The 12,940-nt window shown below is 36.6% G+C and overlaps 1 protein-coding gene across 2 annotated transcripts in view; it reads left to right on the forward strand.

Annotated features, from left to right (window-relative positions):
- The window catches only part of R3HCC1L (R3H domain and coiled-coil containing 1-like), a 105,743-nt gene that overhangs the window by 18,380 nt on the left and 74,423 nt on the right, over positions 1-12,940 (forward strand). For both annotated transcript variants that reach the window (XM_012000664.1, XM_012000657.1), the window contains exon 2: positions 9,496-9,604. The gene's annotated coding sequence lies outside the window, so the exon portion shown is untranslated. The remainder of the gene's footprint in view (positions 1-9,495; positions 9,605-12,940) is intronic.

The following is a 12,940-nucleotide window of genomic DNA, read 5'->3' on the forward strand; positions in this document are numbered from 1 at the left end:
AAAAAAAAAAAAAAAAAGAGCATAGTGAGTAATAGTAATGCAGTACATCTTGGCCCCATGTGAGGCATTGTGGGGAGCCTACAGTTGGTGTATCTGGCATATACACATGTCGTTTTATTACCCATTGTGGGTATGCTTGTGAAGAGGAATCCGGGTGTGTGCAGATATATATTGCAGCTGATGGGGGCTGGGAGGGTCTTTCTTTCCTTGGGGACACTGAATAAACTATGTGTTGGGTGCCTGCATTGTGACTGCAACCTGTCACATGAGATCAGGAGTGGAATTTTTCACTTGTGGCATCATTTTGACACTCAGAACATTTTAGATTTTGTAGCATTATAGATTTTTGGATTAGGGAGTTCCATGTATACTACTTTTGCTCATATTCCATTGGTCAAACTTAGTCACGTGGCCACACCTTGCTGCTGGAGAGGCTGGGAAATGTAGACTTTATTTTGAATGGTCAGTGCCTGGCCATTCAAATAAAGAGCAGGAACAGTGAGAATAATCCCAGTGTAGCTAGATGAAGAATACAGGATAGATAACAGTTAATTGTCTTTAGGACAGTTTAATTCATTATTGGTTATTCTTGATAGAGTTTTTATAATTACTGAACTCTAAGTACAAATTCATTCTTGTCAAATTGTATCAACAGTATGTTGTTTTTAGGGTGTAATCTGTTCATGAATCCTTGCTTAATTAGGATTATCAGTTTCTCATAAAAAATCTGTATGTATACATATGTATGTGTTTATGTGCATGTGTGTGTACACATCCCCCCATTTAACATTAGTGTTGGCCAAAATTATTTCATATGACAACAGTGTGAAGTAAAATTGATGGTAAATAAGCTGCTGATAACCCTCTTCTGTTGTTTTAAGCCTGTAATTTTACCCAGTATTCTATTTGGTAAATACTCTCCAATTTGGTTGTTTTTTTGGCCAATGTTTTTAATCTGTCTCTGTCCTTTTATATTACTACTCTGTCTCACTGCTGTTAATTATACTTCCTGAAATAGATAAATGAACAAATTTAATTAAATGTGTTATTTGCACTGTCTCCTGATCATTAATGAATTTGTAAGTAAGGTCAGACCTATAATCTTTCTAGTATTACAATTCGTGAATCTTCACTGTCTACTCAATTGGTAATTATTTGCTTAAATTTTTTTTTTTATTTTTAAAGCTTCTATATTTTGTGTGTTTATGCTCTTTCAGTATTAGAAATATAAAGATCTTCTAACAAAAAGGAAACTTTTTCTGTAGGATATTCTGTCCCTTTCGGTTGAAAATGTTTTCTTTAGACATGTTTTTGAATGATGAACAATTAAGTTTATATGGTGCTATTTGGGTTTTCAAGAAAAAAAATTAAAAATAATTTAAAATATTTTCTCAATAGATGTAGAGTTTAAAATAGACATGTTTTAAAAAGTGCAATAGTGAAAAAAGGTTTTATAACAAAATATAGTGAGTAGTTTTTGTCCCACCACTTCCCATTCTCTCTAGTCCTCTCCCTAGAGGATACAGGGTAGATAACAGTTAATTTTTTTATTAACTTAATAATTTAACAGTTAATAAGCTATTTCTTCTTAAGCTATTTCTTCTGGCATCAACCTATCTCTGTATTTAAAAGTAATGTATGTACAATGCTATCTTTTGATTTACCAGTTTTTTCATTATATATGGAGTTTCTATAATGGTAGAGAAAGTTTTAGTGTTATTAAATACCATCTCCACTACTGCTTCTCCCTAGCTTCTTAATTTGGTTCTATTAAAATATTTGGTTAAGTCTAATAATGTTATGTTTACATTACTATGCCTGTGCAAATTTTACTTGCTGATAGTGTCTTAAATAGCCCCTCGGTGCAGTTTTCCACAAGGTCAATCACACTAATCTGTCAGTTAGAATTTTTTTTTTTTTTTAATTCTTGGAAATTTCTCTTCTAGAGACTTGTAGTGTCCTACTATTGAAGCCTACTCTCTCGACCTGCTGCATTGCTCTTTTCCTAGTATGATTTCCCCTTGTTGTTACCCTTAGATTTTTCTCTGCTGGGTTTGATTCTCCGAATATTGTTAGAACTCCTATCTTCTTTAGGCTTCATTTACCTCTTGCTTAGGTGGAGCACATCCTCTAGTAGTTGTGTTGGATTCAAAAGATGATACCATGCCAGACAGCATGAGGATGACAGCCTTCAGCATGCCTACCCTCTCACATGGCTTCAATCTGGATTGGTTGCTTTCTGCTGCTGGTGCACAGTTGTCATCCTAGAGTCCCGTTCACTAGTATTCCTTCACTTCTCTCTTGTGTTGGATGTCTTGTTTTCTGTATCTTATCTCTTCTTTCCTTTGGTTTGTTTCCTTGTTTGTTGTCAAAGGATGATGAGATCATCACTATCTAAAATATCTAATCAGGCACAATGTCCCAGAACAAAGCAGATTGCTAGTTTTATGTAGTATTTTGGGGGAGTGTGGTGCTCAGGGATTAGAATATTTTAAGAGGCAGCAGAAGCAGATTAACATAATCTATAGACAAATGGTTACTTGGGTGAGACCATTGTCGATTGGTTGAGACCATTGTCGATTGGTTGGCATTTGGGTATTTTATTGTAGTGACTTTCTCCCTAACTTCAAATTGGCTGACTTTCAGAAGTAAGGGGCTAAGCTAACACTGATTAGTTTGTAAAAGAAAAGTAAGTTGTTTTTACAATGGAATGGGTATAAGTAGTCCTTGGCAACTTTTTACTATAGTTACGAACAATCAGTCTTTCCTAAATTTGTAAGAACTTTAAAATTCTCAATCTTCTAGTAACTTTCTAGGAAAGCGTACATGGTAGGTAATTTTTTAGCCTTTCCATGTCTGAAAATATTTTTGGTTTCTGTTTTCACATTTGATTAATACAGTTTGGGTGAGTGTAAAATTCTAGATTGGAAATATTTTTTTCGGAATTTTGAAGGCATAGTTTCTTTTTTCTCCTCATCCTTTATTGCTTTTGAGAAGTCTTAAGCCAGTGTGGACTCTCTTCTTTCGTTTGAATCTTTTCACTGGAAACTTGTTAGACCTCTGCTTTGTCCCCAGTGTTCTGAAGTTTCGCAATGATGTGCTTTGGTGTGGGTCTGTGTTTATTTTTATCTACTGTCCTGGGTGTTTGTGGGTACCTTTCAATGTAGAACAGTTGGCATTTTTCTGGGACCTGGTGTATGGAATGGGGGTGGGGCAGTAGATTTTAGGTTCAATATGCTTACTTAATCACCCCGTTTTAAAGACCTCTGCACTTCCAGTCAGCCCTTGATCTACAGATGGCCTATTCTACATTTTAGAGATAATCCCAAACTTTTTTTCACAGAGGAGGAGGAGATCTCAGGATCGCTCTTTTCACCCAGTGCCCTCCCTGCCTTTCACTTCCAGTTCCAGAGTTGGTATGGCCAGTCCCTGACTCTCATGAGGCTTTCTGACTGTGAATTGGGTTGAGTGGCAACTTTCTCTACTGCTGGTTTGGAATTTGGCTTTTTAAGTTCTGCTACGCATTGAGCATTCATCAATACATAACTTCCAAAGTTTTGTTACTTTTTTTTCTCTTCTCCGCTGTCTATCCTTGTGGATTTATGTTTTAAGACAAAACAAATTGACTTATTTCAGTAGAATTTTTGGAGAGAAGCAAAATTATATGCATATGTGCATTCCATTCTCTTAACAGAAAAACAGCTATAAGACTAACTGCAATATTCTTTTTTTTTTTTTTTTTTTTTTGAGACGGAGTCTTGCTCTGTCGCCCAGGCTGGAGTGCAGTGGCGTGATCTTGGCTCACTGCAAGCTCCGCCTCCTGAGTTCATGCTATTCTCCTGCCTCAGCCTCCAGAGTAGCTGGGGTTACAGGTGTGCGCCACCACACCCGGCTAATTTTTTGTATTTTTAGTAGAGATGAGGTTTCACCGTGTTAGCCAGGATGGTCTTGATCTCCTGACCTCATGATCTGCCCGCCTCGGCCTCCCAAAGTGCTGGGATTACAGGTGTGAGCCACCACTCCCGGCCCTAACTGCAATATTCTTATGTGAAATAATATTACAGTAACATTACATGATTATTATATTTCTGATATGTGAAAGGTAGAGTAACAGAATATGTTGCTCAAATGCAGTAACACTAAACATAGGTCTGCAGAGAGGGCACTGCTACAGAGAATAGTCATACCTTCCTTGATTGTGAGCTATTCCTTTAATTTCTAAAAATCATCATTGGAAAACCCACAAAAATGTTACATCTGTATTATAGGAAAACTAGAATACAGTGATAAACCTGAAGAATAAAATAAGAGTCACTTTAATTACACTACCCAGAGCTGCCCACTATTAACAGATTAGTGTATATATTTTTCTAGTCTTTGTTTATGCATTTGCCTATGTATTTGTGGACATATGTTTAAATGGGGCATACTATATGTATTATTTTGTTCCTTCCCCCATTTTTTCCAACCATGAAAGTATATGGCTCTTTAGTCGAGAATTTTTTTGCACAGAATCCTAGAGATTATATTCTCATTAACAACATCTAACTCCCATTTGCTTGATTGTGCATTATGTGCCAAGCACTGTGCTGACTGACATCTTTGTTTTTCTGTTTAATTTATGTTGACATTATTTCATACCAGAAAAATTCCAAGAGTGGTATAGAGAGTTCACCCAAATACCCCAAATGTTAACATTTTACTACATTCCCTTTCTTATTTCTCTCTTGTGAGAGTAAAATGTAGACCTTACTCCCTTTTATACCTAAATAGTTAAGTGTGCACTTTCTAAAAAACAAGGACATTCTTTTATATAAGCCACAGTATAGTTGTCAAAAATCAGGAAATTAACATTGATTTAATGTTAATTATGTAACCTACAGACTTATTCAGATTTTACCCATTGGCCCATTGTACTTTATAGCAAAAGAAAATTCCAGGTCATGAGAGTGCATTTAGTTGTCATATCTCTAGTTCCTTTAATCTGGTGCAGTTTCTGTTTTTTTCATGACATTGACTTTTTTTTTTTTTTTTTTTTTGGAGATAGCGTCTTACTGTTGCCCAGGCTGGAATGCAGTGGTGTGATCATGGCTCCCTGTAGCCTTGAACTCCCGGACTCAAGCAATCCTCCTGCCTTAGCCTCCTGAGTAGCTGGCACTACAGGTGCCCACCACCACACCTGGTTAATTTTTTATTTTTTGTAGAGACAGATTCTCCCTGTGTTGCCCAGGCTGGTCTTGAACTCCTGGGCTCAAGTGATCCTCTTGCCTGGGCCTTCCAAAAAGTGTTGGGATTACAAGTGTGAGCCACTGCATCCAGCCGACATTGATATTTCTGAAGAGTGCAAGACAGTTATTTTGTAGAACATGTACAGTTTGGGTTCATCTGATGTTTTCTCATGATTGGATTAAGGTTATTCATTTTTGGCAGGAGTACCACAAAGTATCGTTATGCTTTTGCATTGTATCAGGAGGCACAAGATGTTCAAATACTGGTAATATGATTTTGGATCACTTGATTGTTACTGTTTTTCCTTTTGTAATTTTTTTGTGGTAAAATACACATCATTTATTTTTATGTTTTGACAATTTTTAAGTGTATAGCTTAGTGGCATTATATTCTCTTTGTAATTCACATTCACAGTACCTTTAAATAATTTTAAAGTATTTTGTGAAAAAATACATACTTGGTAAATATCTTGTCACTATTTGAACTTTCACTCACTAATTTTAGTATCCATTTGTTGTAAACATCTTGTTACTCCTTGAACTTTTGCTCACTAATTTTAGTATCCGTTGGTGATTTCTGCCTAATTTTCATAATGGTTCTTGAGTGGTGATATTCTAATTCCATTATTCCTTCTACGCTTATTTATAATAGTACTTTATTTTGACACTGTCCCTGACGTGGCCAGTGGGAGCCCCTTCAGTTCTTTTGACACACCCTGTCATTCTTGGAGCACGTATTCTAGGCTCATCTTGCATTTTCCCAGCCCCAGCCTTGGAATAAGGAATTTCTTCTCGAAGCCCTGATTCCTTTTAATAATGACTTTAAAAGCCACAGTCTGGACTCTAGATGTCCTGGTTGCGATTGTTATTGCTTCTAGGCCTTCTCAGCTGACATCTAGGAAACAGGTATGTGTGAGAGGAGAGAGTGTGTGTGTTTGTGTGTATGTGTGCACACACTAGTGTATCTTTATTAAAAGCAGTGAGTTTATACAGGTACCTCAGATTCTGACCCAACACTACAGGGTTTATTCTGTCCTTTCCTCTTTCCATATTTGTAACTCTGATTTCCAACAATGAGAAATTACTCATATTTTTGCTTATTGGTTCAATTCTAAAATATAAGAAAATAGTTTAAGAATTATTAACTCATACCACCATTTAAAAGACACCTCGTAAGTAGAATTCAATGTTTGTTTATAGTGTTTTTCCTTTAGCCTAGGGACATGTAGTCTAAATCTGTACTGTGTAATAATACGGTAGCTACTAGCCACATGAATAGAGACGTGTTACAAGTATAAAATGTACATTGGATTTGAAAACTTACTACAAAATAAATATGAAATATCTCACTGGTATTTTAATAATAGTTTATGTTGATTATGTGTTGAAATATTTTAAGTGTATTAGATAAAATATATTAATAAAATTAATTTCACTTTGATGTGACTACTAGAAAATGTTAAATTACGTATGTGGCTCCGTTATATTTCTATTAGAATGTGCTGATATAAAAACCATGTTCAAAAGTTACTTGGATTAATTTTCCTTCTCTAACATTCTTTCCCTCCTCCCTGGGGTTATGTTATTCATTTGAAATACAGTGTACTTCGTTTATTTCTATTTGTATTCTGTCTTTTTCACTTGATCCTAATTGATCTTATTTATTCTTCAGTATGTGAAACATCAGCATGTTTCCAAAAGTCAGAACTCTACAAAGATGTTTATACTCAGGGCACTGTCACCCGTTCCTTCTGTCCTTCTCTAACCTGTCCTCTGCAGGTTACCAGTCTAATGATTCCCCCAGTTATCCTTCATGCATTTTTTGCCCCTCAGGATTGAGGATATAGATGCACATTTTCTTATTTTTCTTTCATTCTTACACAAAAGGTAGCATACTATAAATACTCTTTTGTACTCTTATGCTCTTTCTAATATTTTGAATTTACAAAAAGTACTGCAACCTTGTCCATATATATTTTGGTATGTTGGAGGTGTATTTTGGAGTAAATTTTCAAAATGGAATGGTTGGGCCAGAAGTTAAAAGCATATGTAGTTTTCTTAAATATTGCTAAATCCCTTTCTGCAGAGGTTGTATGAATTTGAATTCCCATCAGCAGTGTTTAAGAGGGTTAGTTTCCCCACAACCTCATCATCAGAGTGTGTTGGCATGCTTTTTAATTTTTGCTAACTTGATAGGTAAGAAATAGTATCTCAGTATAGTTTTAATGTTTGTTTCTCTTGTTATCAGTGAAGTTGAACATCTTTTTATATGTTTAAGGGTCATTTTTTATCTTTTTGTTTGAAATATATATCTTCATTTTTCCATCAGGTTTTTGGTCCCCTCCCCTTTCTCAATTGTTGGGAGTTTTTCAATATGAGGAATATTAGCTCTTTACTAGTGATGTATGTTACAAATATTTTCTCCCAGTTTGTAGTGTTTGTGCGTGGGTATGAATGTTTAGACCTTTATGTAGTCCAGTTTTTGAGTTTTTTGTTTTATCTGAATTTTGGATTAAAATTAGAGGCTTTCCTTGGACCTACGGTAAATAATTCACCTATGTTTTCTTCTAGTACTTCTGTGGTTTTAGTTGTTAATTTGGATCTTTGATCCATTTGGAGGTATGGTTTCTTTAAAAATGAATAAAAAGACCAATTTTGCGCCAGTGTTCTTTGATATGCTACCTTTATCATATACGAAATTTCTGTTTGGTTTATTTCTGGACTTTCTATTTTCTATACCATTATCACACTTTCAGTTATAAAGGCTTGATAGTATATCAAGGGCTAGCTTTTTAAATTTTTAGTGTTTTCCTGACTACTCTTGCATGTTTATTTTTCTGTTGAACTTTAGTATCAGCTTGTCTGTCTCAATAAAAAAGCTTGCAGGTTATTTTATTGGGGTTATGTTAAATTTATAAGTTAACATATGGAAAACTGACTTTTTAATGCTGTTGTTTCGTGCTGAGATTTCTGTCCAAGAACAAAGAATATCTTTCCATTTGTTCAGATCTACTTTTGTATCTTTCAGGAACGTTTTAAAGTTTTCCTTACATTTAACTCCTTGATAAATTCTCCACTTTTTTTTCAGCTCAATAATATATCTTATAGATCTTTCTTTTGTATATCTACATAGTTTTCTACAGTGTGGATGCACCATAATTTATTTAACCTGGCTGATATGGGTGGACATTAAAGTTGTTTAAAATTTTTCACTATTGCAAACAGTTCTGGAATAAGTAAGTATCCTTGTAGAAGTCTAGTTACTTCCTTATGATAAATTTATCAGAGGAGAATTGCCTCGTCAAAGGTCTTTTGACACATAAAAGTTTCTGAAACATATTGTTAACAGCTTTCCATATTAATAAAATGTATACCTCCACTAACACTGTGTTTGAGCCCTATTCTGTTGACATTCAGCAAAACAGAACCTTATTGCTCTTTTTTAATATTTGCCAGTTTGATAGCAAAACAAAGTATGTTTATATTGCATTTCTTTGCTAACTGATGAGTTTTATTTTTGTCCATCTACCATTCAGCTGGCCAGCATATACTCGTTGAGTATCCACCATGTTCCATAAGCTATCCCATGTATTAAAACTGTAATAATGACTAGAAGTTGAACATCTGTTTGTATCTCTCTGTGTGTGTGTGTTTGAGATAGGATCTCGTTCTGTCACCCAGGTTGGAGTGCAGTGGTGCCATCACAGCTCACTGCAGCCTTGACCTGCTGGGCTCAAGCCATGTTCCCACCTCAGCCTCTTGAGTAGCTGGGAGTACAGGTGCATGCTACCATGCTTGGCTGATTTTTATATTTTTTGTAGAGATGGAGTTTTGCCATGTTGTCAAGGCTAGTGTCGAAATCCTGAGCTCAAGTGGTCTGCCTGCCTTGGCGTCCCACAGTGCTGGGATTATAGTCATGAGCCACCATGCCTGGTGTCTTTTTGTGATTTTTATTATTATTAGTTTTAGTGGCTTTTTGTGATTTTTATTATTTTGTGTCTTATGTCTTTTTTTTTGGTGACAGTTAGTAGACTTTCCTGTCCTCAGGTCTGAGACTGACAGAAGATGGCATTTCCTTATTCTGTTTGGTTGATGAGCTTCTAAAAAGTGCTTTTGTATGTGTGTCTTCATTGCACATTCTGTGGCACATCACTGTGTTAAATGCAGACTTACAAAATGAGTTAATGAAAGTTAAGTGGCTAGACAGGTGTCAAAGAAATAACTGTATATTTTTATAAAAATAACTTTTATTATTACTGTTTTTCAGGTGAGGCTGCTGTCTGTCAGAAAGGAACTTTTATACAGTTTGCCTTCAGAGACAGTCTATCTGCATGTTGTAGAGTTTTATTATTAAGAAAATAAATGTTACTTACATGGTAAGTTGCCTTTACTTATGCATATTTTATAGAAATACTGTCTGTTTACTCTAAAGATTTGTTTGCTTGTATTTTGTTTCTTCAGTGTCATTTTATTTTGTAACTGCCATGTCAAACAAGTTTGAAAATGGCAGTTTCCTGAAAGGTGTAGGGTCTTTTGAAGATTTTCTTCTGTTTACTATCTATCTTAATTTTGTTGTTTGTAGTAGAGAGGAGAACAAGGGCTGTTTAAATATTGGGATTAGTTTTCAAAGTTGGATCACTAGCTTTGGTCTGTCTCTTTCCACTGTAACAGCTGAGAATTAACATCCTTCTTGTCAAGCCCTGGCTTCACTATAATTCATATAGTGAGCAGCAAAGATGCAGTGTTATTTTAAGGGTTTGATTAACTGATTCAGGAAGAATAGGTGGTCATTTAAATAGTAAAGTATAAAACAGAATGAATAATGTTATTAAATAACTTAGAAATGAAAAAAGATAACTGATTTTAATTTTTAAATATTACCCTATAGGTATTTGTTGTCAGTTAAAAATTTTTTTTTCAAGGAAAATTTAGTAAGTTGATATGACCTGCTGTTTTGTGAGAGGTTTTCTTACTCACATCCTCTGATGATCTTTTGAGTATATTCCAACTTCTGACTCTCCTGTATGGCCAGTGACAATGGGCCAGCCGATGCGTAGAGTGATAGCTTTAGTGGTAACCAGAGGGTTGGTCACAGCAACTGTCAGAAGATAAATATACTCATGTGCTGCTGACGCACGTTGCAAAAATTGGATGGAAAGTATGACATGATACTGGTGATTTGCTGAATTTTCTCTCAAATAGTTTTGTGCAGCTAAACACAGTGAGAAATACATGTTGATGTTGAGAGCTGAGTTCAAACAAAGTAGTCTCAAATAGAATCCAGGGATGAGGAGCTATAGGCACTGAAAAAAGAGAGGAACAATATTATCCTTAGATTTGTTTTTTCTTAGTCTTTTTGCTTTTGTTAGCGTCAGAAAACTGTCTTAGGTATTTCTGGATGTTTTGCATGGCTCATGTGAGTAGAAACATAGGATTTCATTGTACATGACTGAAAAGGCCTGCATCTCAGAGCAAATCAAAGTGAGTTTTAATCTTGGTTATTTGAAATCTCCTTGTACCTGTCTTATTAGGAGTATTTTTTTTTTTTTTTAAGAAGGAACTAATTTGCAGCTGGCTATAAAGAGTGACATTGTGTCTGGGAAAATGCTGTACTAACACACTGTGCTGTCCCACAAGAGTACTTCTCAAGTCCCCAAACGCTGTGCTGACAATCTGTGACAGCCTGTGAATTGTTGGGCAGCAGCTGGGGAAGATGGACAGCAGGGTGAGGTGGTTGTGTGTAAGTTAGAGGAGGTGGGGAGGGGAAGAAGTGAGAGAAGAGCAGAGCAGCTTCTAAGTTTTGTGGGCAATTTGAATGAAAGGTGTTTTAGTTGTTGTGTTCTGCTAATACGGCTGTGAAATAAACAGCTAGAGAGTGGGGTGGAAATAGTGTATTTCACCTTTCCTTTCAAGGTATTATTGATTCTGTCATCAAAACTGTAAGGTTGCCTGGGCATGGCAGCTCACCCCCGTAATCCCAGCACTTTGGGAGGCCCAGGTGGGCAGATCACTTGAGTTCAGGAGTTCGAGACCAGCCTGGCCAGCACAGGGAAACCCCATCTCTACTATAAATATAAAAAATTAGCTGGGCATGGTGGTGTACGCCTGTAATCCCAGCTATTCTGGAGGCTGAGGCGTGAAAATTGTTTGAGCCAGGCAGGCGGAAGTTGCAGTGAGCTGAGATTGCGCCAGTGCACTTCCAGCCTGGGTGACCGAATGAGACTCTGTCTCAAAAAATCAAATAACAAAAAACCCTGTAAGGTTCTGTGTTGTATTGATGAGAGTGTGGGTTGGATGGAATTAAAACTTTTGAGGAGACTAGAAATATCACATCATACCAGGAAATGAAACTATAAAGGTAAGGGTAATGGGAATAGGGCTTATCTTTTCCAGGAATTATTATAGTAGTAGTAAGGCCAGTTACCATATCTAGATCCACAATGGCTAGGCCTTTATCTCAGACAGATGTACAGCTTGTTATTTATTTATTTATTTGATTGATTTGATACATATACTATCAGCTGTTACTGTTTCTATAGCAAGCATTGTCAGACATCAAAGACAGAAATTTCTGGATATTATTTGGATTGTGGAGTAGAATTTAATGTGGGCAAGTTATGGTTCAGTTCTTTCTTTCTATATACAAAGTAAATAGCTTTGCTACAATGAACCTTTGGCTGTAGCCAGACTAATATTGGGGACTGAATGTTTGTGTTCCCCCTAAACTCATATGTTGAAATCTAGTCCCCAGTGTCATGGTGTTGGAGATGGGGCCTTCAGGGTGTAATTTAGTCATGAAAGTGGAGCCCTCATGAGTGAGATGACTTCCCTTATAGGAAGAAGTCAGGGACCAGGTGCTGTGGCTCACGCCTGTAATCCCAGCACTTTGGGAGGCCAAGGCAGGTGGCTCACCTGAGGTCAGGAGTTCGAAACCAGCCTGACCAGCATGGTGAAACCCCATCTCTATTACATACAAAAAATTAGCCGGCATGGTGGCACATGCCTGTAATCCCAGCTGCTTCAGAAGCTGAGGCAGGAGAATCACTTAAACCTGGAGGTAGAGCTAAGATTGCACCATTGCATTCCAGTCTGGGCAACAACAGCGAAAACTCTGTCTCAAAAAACAAACAAACAAACAAGCAAACCAAGAGGAAGCCAGAGAGCTAGCTTGCTCTGTTTCTGCTATATGAGAATACAATGGGAAATCAACCTACTACAACCTGGAAGAGGGCCTGCTCCAGAACCAGGCCATGCTGGCACCCTGATCTTGAACTTCTAGCTATTAGAATTGTGAAAAATTTTTGTTGTTTTTAAGCCACCCGGTCTATGGTACTTTGTTATAGCAGCCTGAACTAAGACAACCAGTTTCTATGAGTCTCCAAAATAACACTTTCCGACTTTTTGCCTCTTCACATGTTGAGTGTGTTCTTTCCACTTGTAATGTCTCCCCTCAGTTCTGTGTCTGAATATCTGCTTCTAAAGGCCTAGCCTCAGTTCCACCCACTTTATGACATTTTCCTCACCCATTCCAAGCCCTTAGTGATATTTTTCTCCTCTGGTTTCTATCATTTACTTTTATTTGGCAGTTAGAGACATATAGTCCCTTAAAACAACATGAAAACAATCTTTCCAATTAGGTAGAGAGACATCTTAAGGGGAAGCTTCATTTTTACTCTCTCGGCTCACTGCAACCTCTGCCTCCTGGGTTCAAG

The sequence above is a fragment of the Mandrillus leucophaeus genome, unplaced genomic scaffold (genome assembly GCF_000951045.1).
Source record: "Mandrillus leucophaeus isolate KB7577 unplaced genomic scaffold, Mleu.le_1.0 Scaffold117, whole genome shotgun sequence".
In the NCBI taxonomy this organism is placed as follows: Eukaryota; Metazoa; Chordata; class Mammalia; order Primates; family Cercopithecidae; genus Mandrillus; species Mandrillus leucophaeus.